The sequence below is a fragment of the Mus pahari genome, chromosome X, assembly GCF_900095145.1.
Source record: "Mus pahari chromosome X, PAHARI_EIJ_v1.1, whole genome shotgun sequence".
In the NCBI taxonomy this organism is placed as follows: Eukaryota; Metazoa; Chordata; class Mammalia; order Rodentia; family Muridae; genus Mus; species Mus pahari.
The window spans coordinates 51,760,039-51,775,784 of NC_034613.1; the positions used below are offsets into that span (position 1 = coordinate 51,760,039).

Here is a 15,746-nt window from a genome sequence, read left to right on the forward strand (position 1 = left end):
GTTGTTATAACATTGTAAGTATACATCTTTTTCATTTCATTTTTTTGCCACCACATCTTATATATCTCAGGCTAATCTCAAGTTACTGAGTAGCTGAAGATAGCCCTGAACTCCCAACTCCCGACTCTTCCTCCCTAGTGCAGAGACTATGGGTATGTGCAACTGAGCTTGTTGCTTAAATGTTTTCTAACAGTCAAGGCTCTTTTAGGTTTGTTTCATTTTTTAAAATATGTTTCTTTTATTTTTAGTTATGGCTATGTGTGTGGTTTATGTATGTGAGTGCATATGTGTACAGAGGACAGAGACATCAAATCACCCTGGAGCTAGAGCTACAGGTGGCTGTGACCCACCAACCATGGGTGCTAGCATGTGAAATTGGGTCCTCTGTAAGAACAGTATATGCTCCTAACCACTGAGCCGTATCTCCAGACCCGAACCTTCTTTTAAAATTTAACCAAGAGCTTAATGTCTTAGGATGATTTTATAGCAGTTAAAAATTATAAGATCTTGCTGGTTATGCCAGCCCACAAGCCTGTAATCTCAGTACTTTGGAGAGAGGGGCGGGCTGACCTACGTAGAACCCTGACTCAACACTCCTCTACCCCCTTAAAAGAAAGAGAATTATAAGAAAAGACCTGAAAGACATTAGCTTCATGTAGACTAATGTTAACTGTGGAGTTTGATGAAAGAGTACTTGGCTAGCATATGAGAGGCCTTGGGTTCTATCCTTGGCACTAAGGTCTTTACCTTAAGTATTCAAGTAGATATTAGAGGGTCACATAAGTGAGTGTGTGACCATGACTCGATGACTTGACCTCTGTGAGTGTTTCCTCATTTATAAGATAGGGGTGATGATGATAACCATAAGATGTGATTATATGAAACCTTAAAGTCCAGCTAAGGAAACACTGAGCAAAGTTGTATATGTTGACTAGGGGCTGATGAGATAAATCTTCCTAGAGAACTTAAAATTGGTTGAGACAGGCTTTTACTATCTTAGGATCCTTCTCCTTCACCCCCCGGGTGCTCAGAATATAGGTGTTTGCAATCACACCACACTAATAAGAACCCCTTTTGCAGATACAGTGTATTGTTCTCGAGATGGGCTTTTTGTATAGTCCATGCAATCTAAGTTTTACTCAAGGTCACTATCTTCCTGCCTTTGCCTCCTGAGTTCTGGGCTTACATATGTGTACCACCATGCCAGGATTGAAAGGGAATCTCTTAGGGTCCATTTGTGACATCTGACAGTTTTACAGTTAGGGATCTTGTAACTACAGGAGGCAGCTTTGCCCATTTTGTATTAGATCTTGCTATTTAGTGAGCTCTTCCTCATGCTGAGTGCAAAGTCTTTCTCCTTGCCCTACCTGCTCTTTGAGGCAGTGGCATTATGAGAAGAAAGAAAGGCATGCTATACAACCTGACAAAGGTAGGATTCCTTTAGAAGGAAGTGTGCCCATACTTTTGACATATGCGTCTTTCTTTCTCAAATGTTTTTCCTCTGCTTAACTCAAAAGCCCAGTCCAGGTATAATTTCACAGTCAGTGGTTTCTTGGAACCCTCTCCCGCAATCACTAGTTTAGGAATGGCCAGTGTGGTTGCATGATGCTCATACCTGTTGAATTTAGGATCAGTATTTGTTGGGCAGTGGCCGTATGCCATAGGGTCAGGGGCCTTTGTAGAGATGGAAGGTGAACTCTCTAAAGCATCAACAGGAACAGAAAAGCAGAAACAAACAGCAGTATTTGCTGTGGAATGTGGTTACAGGTGTTCCTGCTGCTCCTCCCCCTCCTTCTCTTCCTCCTTTATTGTTATCATGGTCATTATTATCATCCTTCTTCCTCCTCAGCCTGTTTGCTTGAGGCCTGCTAGGAGTTAGAGGCAAGCTTCTTTCAAGTAGTTTAATGTGACAATGAGAACTGTTGCTTGGGTTCTATTCTTCTAGATATAAAGAGAGAAGGGACCCATGATCCTTATGAGTAGGAAAAAAAAGAATAAAAAATTATTAAATTGTATCAATAACCATTTTGAGGAAGCAAAGTAAAGGGTAAGAGATGGTTCTGTGAATTTCATGGAAAGCAATCAGGGAAGTTTTTCTGAGAAGGGAAAGCATCGTCTTTCAATACTGCACTGCCATTGACTTGTGAAATAGGGCAGAATGAACAGGAAGTAAGATGGCATGTAGCAGGTTTGGAAAGCCAGAGAAAACCAAATCATTAAGTCTGCTGTTGCTTCTTGGTGTATACTGCCTATCAGATTCTGCAGTTTTTAATATTCTTTTCTAAAGCAATCCACTTACATTTTTCTCAGATAATTTCTGTTCAAGTCCAGTTTCCTGGATGAAGTTTGCGCTTGGAATAAACGCTAAAAGTTAAGGGAAGGTGGGTGGCTGAAATCTCATTTTTGCTGGCTGAAATGTTGAGAAAAGAAAAAGGAAGAGTTGGTGGATGATGAGTCCATCATACAGCAAGTGTTGGGAAAAGTTTCAGTAGGACCTAGGGACTCAGAAAAGAGGTACAGGATTTAAACCTCATCTTATAAAGGTTCCTGTGGTTTCAAAACTTAGCAAAATGGAACCTTTATTAGTAGTATATATCATTATTAGTAGTATATATCACCGTAGATATATCATTAATTTTTGGAGAAAAATAAGATTCTTTATGGAATCCTCATTGTCAGTCAGTACTTCTGGGTATTAAAATGTGGACTAATTCATAAGAGCCTATAGTTTTTAAAACTACAAATTAGATGTTTGTTGAGTTTTAAAACTTTTGAAAAGTAAAGTTATAGAAAAGCAAAGCCTTTAATGTCCTTTCAGTACAGATGCTGCAATTAACTTGGTTCTATTTGTCCATGCAAATCTTCCCAGGGTGTGGGGTTTAAAAAGTAGTCCTTGTTCTTTCTTGAAGTGTCCAGAGGGGGGAAAAATAAAACATCCTGTTATTTTCTTGCCCTACTGAGCTCTAACTCCTGGCAGAAGAAAATAGCCAGTCACGCTTTTTCCTTCCTGAGGGTGCCAGGGTTCCTGTTCTCACAAGAATGGCCTTAAGCTTTCACTCTTGCAGATTTAAATGTGCTTGGGGGAAAATGCCGTGAGAACAAGTGTGCTTGATTACACCATTATTTCTTAACATCCCCACAACTTGGAGGCTCTTTGGAGTGGAGCTTTCAGTACAGAAATATGGTAACATGTGAAGTTTATTTCAAAGCACTTCCTTCATGCTGTCAGATCCAGCATCCTACTACAATCCTGACGTTTTCTTTGCAAGGACACAGATGAAACTCCAATGGAAAGTGGGTCTTTTTATGTATAAAAGTATAGTCCATCATTTAAAAACTGGTTGAATGAAGTCTTATCCAGTGCTATAGTTTAAAATATAGTAGTCATTTATTCCATATACCCTGGTTATACTCTTTTATAAGTCTCTGCTATATGGATTAGAAAACAGTTATTACTGTAATGAAGTGGAACTCTTCCAACATTCAGATAATCTTGTTTCTGGTTAATGGCTTGGACGTTGAGTTTTTAAAACTTTGATAGCTGTGTGTGTGTGTGTGTGTGTGTGTGTGTGTGTGTGCATGTGTGTGTGTGTGTGTATGTGTGTGTATGTGTATCTATGTGTGTGTGAGTGTGTTGGGGACAGAACCCAGGTACATATATAATCTAAATGAGTGAGTATTCTACTTTGATCTGTACTATCCATTCAGGTTAGTAATTCCATTAGCATTAGCCATCTAATTACTGAGTGAAGATTTCATAGTTATTTTCCTCCAATTATTAGTTCTTTGATTATTATTTTTTATTTTGCATTTAACTTCATAAGCCTCAGACATATAATATTGCCACAAATGTAACCAAGAAACATGAAATTGTTATTTCATACAGACATATTAATGAGAATTTTCAAACCTACAAAGTAAAGTAATAGAACATTGAATAGCTAACTACCAATCACATGAATTCCAAAATTAACAGTTTTTCATAGAATAAATTACTGATAATGTATACATATTTTTCAGTATGCTTCCAAGCAATGGCTATTAGCCTATGTTATCACAGTTTCATTATCATACCCAATAGAGTCAGAGATGTTTAAATAATGGTGTCAAACAGCCAACTTCTGTCCAGATAGCTTCAGTTTTTTCCAAACCATTACTATCATTTATTACCTTTCAGTGAAGCTTTCATCAAGAGATAGTAGAATGGCAAAGGAGTAATAGTTAAAACAACAACTTGTGTAATAATTATACTTCTTTCCTTAATTTCTCCTAGTCTCTTGAGAAATTGAAGGGTAAACCATGGTGCTAACTTGAAGCTCTGAGACCATAGGAACCCTCCTAAGGAAGTTAGGAGGATGAGCTTCACTAAGAGGGATACCTGAGGGTAGAGTAGAAGGTACAGTATGAGAACTGGCGTGTGAATATACAGAATCCAAATAAAGGCAGGTGTGGTGATGTGTGCCTGTAACACCAAGACTAGAGAGATGAAGGCAGGAATCTTGGAGCTTGTTGACCAGCAGGTCTAGTTGAATCAGTAAATACCAGGTTCTTGAAAAATTCTGTGTCAAAAAATAGATGGAGAATGATAACAATGTATGAAGATCATGTCTCATAAACAAGGTAAATGAATAGCAATTGAGGATGAGAAATACTATCTCAAAACATAAAACAGAATGCAAAAGAAGATATCAGATGTCAGCCTCTAGGCTCCATGTATGTTCACCTAAATGCCTGACACATAAACAGAAATAACGGTTATATGGAGAGAGGGTGGTATGTGTATCTGTTATGGGAATGACACAGATTTCTCACAATTCTTTTTATGCCTTTTATGATTCCTTCAAGTCATCATCATCATAGCTGTTGTCAATAGTTATGACACAGGGTGGGGAATATCATTAAGTATGCATATATGATTCCTCTTCTCTCTGTCCCTCCTCCATCCATCTTTTAATTTTATGGCTTTCCCTTTCTTTCTTTCTTTCTTTCTTTCTTTCTTTCTTTCTTTCTTTCTTTCTTTCTTTCTTTCTTTCTTTCCTCCTTCCTCCTTTTCCTTCTCTTTCTTTCTTTCTTTCTTTCTTTCTTTCTTTCTTTCTTTCTTTCTTTCTTTCTTTCTTTCTTTCTTTCTTTCTTTCTAGAAAGCATCTTGGTCTCATGTTGCCTAGGATGACCTGAAACTTGCAATGTAGTCTAGGATAATCTTGAACTTCTAATCCTGCTTCATTCTCTTGAGTGCTGAAATTACAAGCATGTACTAACATGTCTACTGTTTATGCAGTGCTGGGAATTGAACCCAGGGCTTTTTGAATGATGAGCACTCATTCTCTTCTCCAATTGAGCTACCTTTCCAGTCTGAATGTTCATATGGATGACTAGTGAAGTTCAAAGTTGTCTAGTGGAAATTCAGGCAGTCATCTTACATCTCATCATTTTCAGCTAGCCTGTCAGAAGAGGGATTTCTGGTCAATACTCATCTTTTCCTCAAAAATAAAACTAGGGTGGAATAAAATGGAGCTAGATCACTTACGCTGTGCTCTACATAAGCAGAGATTCTCGGCACATGGACAGATGATTAAACCAATGAAAATTAAGGAAAAAGTGAAATGTCTTCTTATTCATCTGTTTGGTACAAATCCCAAAGGTCAGTAACATGTCCTGTTGGTCAGCACACTGAAGAAAGACACGCAATTCGACTGCCGGTGAGTGTGCAGTTGCTTCAACTTTTGCAAACGTGATCTAGCAAATATTATTCTTCCAAATAGCTGTCATTCTCATTACCTCATAATCTACTCATTCCAACTACCCCCATTCTGACGCACTTTCCAATTTCTGTGTCTGCTTTCTTCTAGATGGTGGTATTTGTCATTCCCACCTCAAACTGGTAGCATGACCTTGACTCCTGAGTTCTGTGGTCCCTATACAACTGCAAGTCATTCTCATGCAACATTTTGGCTTACCTTGTCTGCTGCACCTTTGTGATCTTTAGAACAATATGCAAGTTCAAGTCATCACTGCTGAGTTGCCTAGCTGATTGTGCATGTGCAAAAAAAAAAAAAAATCAACCTTTGAGTTCCTTGCTTCAGCCCTATGCACTTCCGCCTCTTCTCTCCACAGCCATTCCTCATGTGCTTGTGTTATATATCAAAAAGGGTTTAGCCCTCTTTACCTGGGTCGTTAATTTTACCATGTGGCTATTAAATATTACGAACTAGTATTATTTACGTCTTAGTGATAATGAAACTTTCAATCACTGTAAATTTGTCTAGGGTGAGCAAACCCTCCCCCCAAAAAATGATGGGTAATAGAAAGGCATGAAAATTGAATAGCGAAAGAAAGGTAGCATTGAGAACAACCAAAATGAGTGTTTTGAAATGTTTGATAACGGTAAAAGCAAAAACTCTCTGTGGTAATGCTTGCTGTTTCTGAAAATCCAATTTTCCAAGTAAAGAGAAATGAGCACTGTAACAGCTAGTACAGTGAGGGACAGACTGGACACACTAGAAAAATCACACATAACATAAAAATGCTGAAATACAGAAACTAGGAATTGATTTATAGTTGTAATTTCTAAAAGAGCAGTTGAACAGGCCTCTGTCCATTTGTACAAACTGTCGATGAACATACCCAAATGCAAATTTACCTTTGTAAGCAAGGTGAAACTTTAAACTACTCATCAAAAGGGATGGGTGGTTAAATAAGCATTAAGGGCATTATGGGCTTTGTGGAATAAAGTAGCAGGAGGAGGATGCAGGTCAGGAGGTGACAAGATGACTATAAGAGATGGCAGTTTGTCTGAACAATGCAGATGAAGTGATCCTGTTCTTCCATAATTACATGCAAACTTGAATGTCTATTACAAAGGACAAGAAAAAGAGCAGTGCCCCAATGCCTGGAAACAATATTGTCGAAGTTTTTTTGATAAAACAAAGTTCTGATTTGTTCCAGTGTTTCTCGTCTTGTCCCTGTTAAACTCTGGCTACTACAGAATTCCAGAATCTTTGATCCTTTAAGAGAGAGTACCAGACATGATTTTATGTCTACATGCATGAAAACTATCAATTAAAGCTAACTGAGAAACTCTTTGTGATATGCTATCTAGTGGATTTTCTACTGAGGTTAGTCAATACTCACATGAAAATGAAACTTGATTGAAAGTACAGCTGATTTGGGACAGTGTCACAACTACAAAAGTGATAGTGAATGCTGGTCCTCGTGTGCAAATCATTTCCATTTTGCTGAGAACAGCTTTTCTCCTTTAAGCCCCACATTGGTCCTTGGAGTACTCATAATGTTCCTGATGCACTGTATTCAGCTCGGAGAAAGTAGCTCAGAGAATTCTCTTCACTTGTCCTAACAATAGTAGGAAAATAAGTGAGAGAACTAAAACTCTCAAACCCCCTAGTGGAATCTGGCAGAAATCTTACACTGAGGTTGTTACTGGTTCTGAGTGTCTTCTTCAGTCATGGAAGAAATTGAAAACATACCATAGGGTACAATATTGTGGTCATAGAGGGTTTAAAGAGATGGGTTTAAGTGATGTTGCCAATCTTTTGACTTCCAACCTAATACATCTGACAAATATTTTACAGATAGGATTACCTCAAATGTTGATTAAAAATAAGCCATCTCAGGTTAGCATTCAAAAACTCACAGAATAGTAGAGTGTGTGATCTGCACTTCAAATAATAGGACAGGGAGAGATCTTTCAGTTCAGAGAGGATTATGTGATAATACAAAACCTATGAAACTGTAACCAAACAAGGTCAATAAGTCTGTTCTCTCTACTCTTGACAGGGGAGAAGGAACGTGGAGCATCTGCACAGTCTTCCAAACAACACCCCTCACCCATAGTTGAAACTTTGGATTCACACCCTTCTCTGGCACTTCTGACAATAAGCTTGGTGACCCATGCTCTGGAGGAAGACAGTGAAGAAGAACAAGACTACTTTTCTGCGGCAAACTCTTATGTTCTCTGTTCTCTCCTTACCACCGTTGTCATGAGCAGCATTTTTCATAGATGCACTGTTATCCTTGCCATGAGGGCAGACAAAAATGAAAAATAGTTGCCAAGTAACCACAATGGCTGATATGAAACTTTGGGAAATATCACTGAGATGCGCTTTGATATTTTATTTCTGTGAACAAACCAATTGTCTTGGACTTTCACAGTACTCTTTTCTATGTCTCACCCTTTACCACAAAGGTCCTTTAGTCCTCTGACATGCATAGTGTGAGGGATTCTGTCACACATTCTAGAACCTCGTAAAGCATGAGGGGCCTGCTATCTGTGCTTTATCATCTTCATTCCTGAAGTTTACTTTAATTCTGATTAGTTTGGCATAAGGTCATTTGTTGTGTGTAGTCATCTAAGTTATGTATTGCCTGATCCTAAGTAGCAGAGCATTTATCATAAATTCCTTGATTTGCATTGGTACCTAATCAAGGTGGAAGAGTTAATATAGTTAATTTCCATAGTTCCCTCTTGTTCTCATGTTTGCCTCACCAAAGTGTTTCTGAGATGCTAAACCTCCTCCAGAAAAGGTAATGCTAATATTTCCTATTCCCAAAAGGTGCTGCAGAACTCACTTCTAGTTGAAGTTTGAGAGTTTAATTCACTTTTGTAATCTCATTATTTGACTAAAGTATTGTTAAAGTGAATTTTGAATGTTTGAAATTTCCTATGCAGATTTAACAAACAGAGAAAATGACAAAACCAGAGGTAAGACACTCAGAAAAGATTATTTTTTTTCTGGCATATGATGAGCCTGTCTGGTCTTTTAGTACTTATACATACTTTCACCTGCTATCTATTTTGAACCCAGTTGTGTTCTTTTTCTGGGAACAGAGAGAAAGTCTGACTAGCATTGCTTGATCTTTTTGCCCTAACTGCTACTGTGCCAACATTATAGAAGGAGCACCCTGATTGCATAGGATAATGACATGAGAGTGCCTGAAGAGAGAAAGGAAGAGTAAATCTTGATATGAAGTTGGGAAAAAGATAACTTAATATATCCTAAATTGCATAAAGACATCCTGGAATGCAAGCAGTTTGTTCAGTAATGAAGTAAATGTTTCTTTTGAGCCATAGTGTTAATAAAAGACCTTGCTCTCACATTAAGCAAGATGGCTGGCAGTCTCGAGGCTCAGAAGAAGAAGATGTAGGTTGAAAGTGCACTGTCAGATAGTGTGGACCTAGTAATGTTATAGTTCTGAGCAAGTACTCACTTCTCCTCTAACCTAAATCGTTCTCAGCATTGACTGAATTTTGGAGTCAGGGAGGGGAGCTCTGAAAACATGGCATTTCTGGAATGTGTTCCCAGCAGTAGGGACAGTGCCTATATATTTGGAAACCTACTCAATGGTTCTGTCTACATCTCTAGATGAATACTTCTGCTATGAGGTGATAAGAAATTAAGATAGAAAAATAGAAGAGAACTAGTTTTGGGCTCAGGGAACAAGGTTAACATGATCATCTCAGTTTGTTCTGCCACTAGTTCAATGAGCAGTCTTACTAAAGTCACACTAGACATTTCCTAGTTTCTAAATGAGGTTATAGTATCTTTATCTCCAAGTATTCTAACTTCGGTATTGCCACGTTCAGACAAAATGACATCAACCTTATTGGTTAACTTTGTGAGTACCTTAGACTTTACACAGAAGCCAGGGTAAATCATAATGTTAAATATTCATGTTATTTGAAAAATGAGGGTGTTTAGACTGCAGATATAGTTATGTAGTAGAGCCCTTGCTTGGCTAATTATAGGCTCTGGGTTCATTCTCCAGCACTGTAAAAATGTGGTTGTGAGTAAAGCTTTGTGTATTTTAGATCCTCCCAGAAAAGAAAGTTAGGTGTTAGGTAACATAGAATAAAGAGGTCAACTTCTTAATGAGAAAACACCTTCCATGAGTCATATATGTATATATTCTATTATATATAATAGCATTTGGAAAAAATAACTCAAACCACTTTCATATGCTTTTAAACAATTTATACCTATCATTTTGATAGCTATAAATGCAAACATCTATATGGTAAATGTTTTAAGTTTCCATAAATAACTAGTTTCTTCTTAGTCATGGCCATGGATAAGTATTTTAAAGTTATTTACCATTTTTGCCAGTATAATCAGTGGTTATATGCCTTTAAAGAGTGACATTTTCTGATAACTTTCCCATGGATTGATATTATCACCTTGGCTACTGTTCTTCTTAATTTGATCAGACTTAGAGAAACCAGTTTTTAAATTGAATTACAACAACTGGAAAGTCAATGTAATAAAGTAAAAAAATAAACATTATATTCTTTTAATTGTGAAGGACTATATAGACTTTGGATGATAGAATAAATTCATTAGGGCTTTGATAATTTGAATTAAAATGCTGAGATAAATCTAATTTCTATTTAGGACAAAATTCAATTAAAATTTCAGAAGTTTCACTGGTGAGGATATATGATGGATTTTAGTGTGCTTTTTGTTAGAACACTTTAATCCAGTTCAGTTCAAAAGCAAGTTAAATTTATAGGAAGGTGTAGTAGTTTTGTATAGACTAAGTGGTAGGAGTAGAATTTAATGACAGCATTATCAAGTACATAAATATCCTTATTTTTTTAATTATGAATATTCTCCCCCAAATTAAAATATTTCTGTCTATTTATGCTCTGTATTCTTGTTATATGAATGAATATCTGTGTTACTGTATGGTGTGTGTGTGTGTGTGTGTGTGTGTGTGTGTGTGTGTGTGTGTGTGTTGTATATGCAGGTTTGTATTGGTTCATACACCAGTGTGTGGACATGGAGGCCACAGCAGGACACTGGTTGTCCTGCTCTTATACTTTCCAGCTAATTCCTTTGAGATAGGGTCTCTCACTGAACTGGAAACTATACTGGCAGTTAGGAAGCACTACCAATTTACCTGTTTCTACATCATCTCCCTACTCTGGGCTTACAGTCTGGCTTAATTTTCAAATGTGGGTTCTGGTGAATCAAATTAGGGTTTTCATGCATGTAGAGCTTGTCTCCACTGTGCCATCTTCTCATCTTATTTATTTTATGTGGTTTTAGAGAATTTCTATTATCAAACAGTTTGGGTAAGTTCTTAAGCTCAATATAAACAAGCATAAAGATAGAAAATTCCTTTTCTATAGGCATACTTAATCACTGTGAGAGATATGAAAAATAACAAGGAGGATAGGGAGAATGGGTAGCTCAGCTGCTGAAAGAGACTGGATTAGAAAGTTAGCGGTTAATATTAAAAGATTATTCCACACGGTCCCCAATGAAGGAGCCAGAGAAAGTACCCAGGGAACTGAAGTGGTCTGAACAGGAGGAACATCAATATGAACTAACTAGAACCCTCAGTGATGCTTAGAACTATACCACCAATCAAAGAAAACACATGGTGGAGCTTGTGGCTCTAGCTATATTGGTAGCAGAGGATGGCCTAGTCAGACATCAGTGGGAGGAGAGGCCCTAGGTCCTGTGAAGGTTCTATGCCTCAGTATAGGAAAATGCCAGCGTCAGGAAGTGGGGGTTGGGTGGGTTCAGGGAGCAGGGGGAGGGGGAGGAGATAGGGAAATTTTGGAGGGGAAACTAGGAAAGGGGGATAGCATTTGAAATGTAAAAATCTAAAAAATAAAAAGATTATTCCATTTACAATCATTGAAAGTTGAAAACATGAAGCTATTTAATTTACACATTTAGATCATACATCTGACACCTTAAAAGTCCCATCGTTTATTTTTAAAAATCTGTGAATGATGCTTTTGACATGAAATGTATTGATCACTGAACTTTACATAAGATTCTTACTGTTTAATGATGATCTTTGGTATCAGTATTGTAAAACACCATGTTGTGAATGTAAGAAAATATTTTGATGAAATGTAAAATCAAGAAAGGAGACTGAAGAATTTTTTTTTGAGACAGGGTTTCTCTGTATAGCTCTGGCTGTCCTGGAGCTCACTTTGTAGACCAGGGTGGCCTCGAACTCAGAAATCCGCCTGCCTCTACCTCCCGAGTGCTGGGATTAAAGGCATGCGCCACCACTGCCCGGCAGAATATTTCTTTAGCATGAACATATATGGCAAAGTTAAGCATAAATCTAGTGAGACAATGAATTTTGTCTTTCATTTCTAGTTAGCCCTTCATTATAAGTACCCAGAGTTGGTGCTTTGCTACGTGGTGGTATTATGATAACATATCATAATGAGAAATACAAGTGATTTCGACTAAGGGTTTGGAAATTTGGACATTGACTCTTTGTCTGCTCTGGGTCAGGGATACTTTCTGTCTTTGGGTTTGAGATGCTTTGTCCTGGCATTTCACCTTTTAGGGTAGGATAACTAATCACAAAGTCTAGGCCTCAGAATTAGACAGACCCATTTTAACATTTTCTCATGCCAGTTAACTAGCTGTGTGACTGTGGGCATGTCTGTTAACTGTTCTGGACTTCATTATCTAATCTGTAAAATGGGGTGAAAATGCCTGTATTATTAGGTGGCAAATGGAGATTACACAAGATGCTTAGTACAGTGCCTGGCACATAGTAAGTGCTCAATAAATCATTGCTATTATTATTATTATCATTATTATTAAATAAATAAGTTTTGTGTATTAAAATATGATAACTTATACATGGCAAAATTTTAATATTAAATTTCCTTCAAAATATGATATATATGATGATTTTAAAAGAAAGAATTAAAAACACATTTTAATATTTTTCCTTGTTTGCTTATAAGGGATACCAGAAACACATCCATTTTTCCTGTAGTGATTCTTTCACACTGTACTTATTAATGTGATTACTATGGTATGATGTTTATTTGCCTGGTGATTAGAGGTAGTGACTTTTTGATATGACTGTGTTCCTGTTCTCTTAAAAATAATCAATCTACTTAATTCCAACTTAAAATAATTAAGACACTCTGATATAGGGAGGGATGGTAAATATGCATATAATGCACTCTTGATCACTAACTTTTTAGCAAAGTTCCCTTTCAAAGAACTGTGCTAGTCAAAGTGGTCTTACCAGGCAAGGAAGATTCTTCACAACTGACTTCTGAACTCTTTGGTATTTTATGCATTTATTATGGCATCCAGGAATTTTTAAAAAGTGACATTCAGAAAGTTGGTTACAAATAGGACTCTGGTACTGTGTTTTTCAAGCTACACATCTTTCATTGCCTCAGTTCAACTTTACAATACTGCCTCCCAGTATTACTGCAGTGATTTTACATCATGACCCTGTTTTAACTCAAAATGTTTAGTATACTAGTCTTTATATGTGTAGCTGTGTATGCTTAGTAGCCTTTGCTACTTAGAACCTCTATACACAACTATCATCATCTTTGTTTTAGAGTCACATATTTCCTTGTCAGAAGACCCACAATAACTGCCCATTGTCTCCTTGTCAGCCTTTTGACTTTTAACTCACTGACCATTCCCAGTATGCCTTACTAGTTTTGACTGCTTGAGTTCCCTTGTATTTAATACATGTGCCAATTCCTGTTCTCTTAAGCCTTATTTAAGTTATAAGGAACTTCAGTCTATGACTGAGTTCTCATCTCTTATGGCTATTACTTAAGTTCTTGTGAGTGAGGTCAAAACTTTACATATATATTTTTATTCATGAGATCGCCCTATCAAATTATAATCTTCATTTTACCCGTCTCCATGTATGTTCAGAATGCAAGGGTAGATTTCGTCTCTGTTTTTTTTTTTTTTTTTTTTTTTTTTTTTTTTTTTTTTGTAATATATGTAATCCTCTAGCCTCTGACCATCATCCTCCTTTATTGGGACTTTAGGTGCATCCCAATTTTATTTTGTCTCTGAATATAAGGGAACCTGAACAATTAGCAGCTTCAACTCTTGTGTATCAGCGTATTATATGATATCTTTTATTTGCTACTAGGCTTCAAAATGTTTTATCTGTACTCCTTATGTGACAGCTAAACTTGGATGTGCTTAAATGTATTATACTTTAGATTTAGTATCTAGAGTTGGACTTTGCAAATTATACCCTTTAGGATAAATCCACCCACCCATACTTTATTTAAAATAAATTAAGTTTCACTGGAATATAACCATAGCTGTTATTTTTCTTATCTACATCTACAATAATAGTGTGACTGAGTAGTTTCAATAGAGATCATTAAATATTAACAACCTAATCCTTTTCAGAACATCTTGGCTGAAACCTGATCTAGAACCCAGTAACATTTCTAATGAAGGTACTATATTCTTTGATAATTTCTATCCTGTTACCATTAATTCTGCTAACCCATAAATGTTTAAACAGGTCAGTTCTTTGAGACTGTGAAGATAGGTTCTAACACATTCAAATTACTTCTTTTTTTATTTGAACTTCCTGTTTCCTATTTGCTATGTACTTTAAATGTCCTTGTTCTTACTTTTTTGTAGAAGAGATACTAATGTCATAAAAGTCTGTGCTATGGTCTGATTATCTTTGAATACAAAATCTACACCATAGTATGGAAGTGTTTCAATATTACCTATGTTTCTAAACATGGCCTTCTAATTTCTAAGATCAGGCCTTTCTGTTTTTCAGGGTCTCTAACTCAGGTCTTCTAGGTTCCACAAATGACAATATCTTGAATTACTAAAGTTTTCCTTATTTTCTAGTCTCTGACCTGAATCATCTCTAGTGCTTGTGTTTTCTAATCTATCCACTATACTAGAGTTTTAAGTGTCTTAAATCTTCTGATATTTTAAACACTACTTAAAGTTAAGCCTTGTAGTTCACAGTCCAGAGTTACAAATTTCAGATCTTTTTTAGTCCCAATCATTCAGTATTTCCTACCTGTAGAGAGTCCTTTATTTCATGGCAGTCAACTGTAGCTTTTCCAGTCTCTTGTACTGTATTTTCAGTTATATCTATAAATGTCTTCTAAATCTTGATTTTCACAGAGCCTTTTAAAGTCAAAGTTATTATTTGACTATTTCATATATAATATATATATATATATTACTCTAGGACTTATCCTGTCTAATCTCCTTATCCCTGTCAGCATTCATCCCCACTATAAGTCCTTTCCTAACATTCATGACTTTTTATTTTGTGACCCACTGAGTTTAACCAGAGCCATTCATATGTCCATGGGTGTACAATGATCCTTTGAAGTATGAGAGGCTCACAAGAGCTCCATCCATAGACAGTGATTCTCCTCCTATTATCAATCAGTAGCCACTAATCTCCCCAGGTAGGACAGGAACCCACTAATCCTTTACTCATCTGTGATTAACAAGTCCAGTTTATAACAAGCTCAGTAAAGCTCAATAAAAATCTGTGATTTCATAATATAGCATTTCATTGGCCTTCTCTTTATCACCCAGTTTTTAACGTTCATTTAACTTCTGTAATGTCTTTCTATTACCAATTCTTCTCTGACCCAAGTCATTCAACATCCTCAAGAACTTTCTTTTCCCACAGCCAAATGTTCTATTACTCTGAACACATGAATAACTAGATCTTTTAGCATCTAGGTTTCTTAATCTCTAGGGTTATCAGTATCATTTATGTATAATTCTTATAAATTATTTGGTTTTTAACGACTATGGCAATATTCAGGCTTTTTGTTATCTCTCAATAGGTGGGTTTTTGAATTTGTAATTTATAAATATATCCAGGTCTTTTGTTATCCATGGATACCATTGTTTAGGGATTTGAAAATATAAGCTTTGCAATATCTAATATCAAAAACTTCTAATATATGGCTTTTAGTA

General features: G+C 36.5%; 1 long non-coding RNA gene across 1 annotated transcript in view; it reads left to right on the top strand.

Moving 5' to 3' along the window:
- The window catches only part of LOC110314566, a 61,712-nt gene extending 51,720 nt beyond the window's left edge, over nucleotides 1–9,992 (top strand). Inside the window, exon 6 of the long non-coding RNA XR_003843034.1 lies at nucleotides 7,795–9,992. This is a non-coding gene — a long non-coding RNA (uncharacterized LOC110314566). The remainder of the gene's footprint in view (nucleotides 1–7,794) is intronic.
- Nucleotides 9,993–15,746: the final 5,754 nt, after the last annotated feature.